This window comes from Epinephelus moara, chromosome 18 (genome assembly GCF_006386435.1).
Source record: "Epinephelus moara isolate mb chromosome 18, YSFRI_EMoa_1.0, whole genome shotgun sequence".
NCBI lineage: Eukaryota > Metazoa > Chordata > Actinopteri > Perciformes > Serranidae > Epinephelus > Epinephelus moara.
The window spans coordinates 40,020,715-40,022,200 of NC_065523.1; positions in this window are offsets into that span (position 1 = coordinate 40,020,715).

Below are 1,486 nucleotides of genomic sequence, written 5' to 3' on the forward strand. Positions count from 1 at the left end.
TGAACACGACAGGAAGTACACCGCCCCTCTGAACACTACAGGAAGTACACCGCCCCACTGAACACTACAGGAAGTACACCGCCCCTCTGAACACGACAGGAAGTACACCACCCCACTGAACACGACAGGAAGTACACTGCCCCTCTGAGACTTTGGATCACATCGGCGATCAGCTCACGTCCTATTGGCTGTTTAAGTCGTTGCATCAGGCTGCGTCTGACAGTAACGTTACAGGTGGCGTATGGCTCCTCCTCCCTGAGGAGATCAGATGGATGGATTCATTAAACATAGTGTTTTATAAATGTGCTCTCAGACGTTCCCTTAACTGTTTTATTGATTTAGTCTTGTTGAACGTACCTGACTCGTCCTCGTGTTGTCCGAGTGTTAAAGTGTTGTGACGTGATGTTTCAGGAGCTGTTGGGACGCCTCTGCTTCAGCTGCTGGACGACTGGGATCTGTGTCTGTCTGTGAGGAGAACCACTGATGTGGTGATGTTGGTCACCATGGTCCTCTGGTTCTCCACCCTCATCTCCTACCTGCTCTACTACATCCGACAGAACCAGGAACACGCCCGCCAACACATGGAGTACATCAAGGCTCTGCAGGGACGCCAGCTGTAGAGGAAGATGGAGCACCAGAGTCCATTTTTGAAAACCAACACCCGCCCATCCTCAAAGCACCAGAACCGACCCGTTACCTGTCATTAAGTCTAAGTAAAAACCTCACCCGTTAATAAAAGTCCTGCGACCCTCCACCCATGATCAACCCCCCCCACGTTCCAGTCCCTCACATGAAGCTGGTTCTCTGTTCTTGAATTGGACGTCTCTTTGACTGGATGGTGGACACATTCAATCACTGCCAGGTTAGGAAACATGTTAGCATGCTCCTTCCACCACCATCAAACCTCCAAAGGATCCTCCTTGGGTGTCCTGAGCTCCATGTAGGCTGCCACCTCATCCTCGGGCTGCAAAGTTTCATGGCTGGAGATATTGTGTTGTTTTATGTGTCAGAGGAATTTATCATGTTGTTGTTGTATTAAAAGTTTAGAAAGTTATTGGTGATTTAAAAGTCGAAGGTAAAAGCTGTGATTTGAGTCAACCTTTAGCTAGCATGCTAACGCCATGTGGCAGCAGAACATGGCAGTGAGCAACTAGGTGAGAAATGTTCCACAAATTTTTTAAAAATAATAGATTAAAAAACTAAGGAAAAACCAATTTATAATTATTATATTTACATTTTAAAATTATGTCACAGAATATTTTTTTTTTTTTTATAAAAGCACTTTTTCCAGGTAATTTTCTTTGTTTTAACTTTTTTAAATTAATTATCTTGTTTTAACTTTTCTCTTTAATTTCTTGCAACTTTTTGAGGGAACGTTTCCTCTGTTCGTTACTCGCTGCCTCCCTCCTGTGTTTGTTAAGAATTTGGGGACCTGTGGAGTCTCCTCTCGTCTTATTGGCTCACAGACCTGACGTGAGTTTATTTA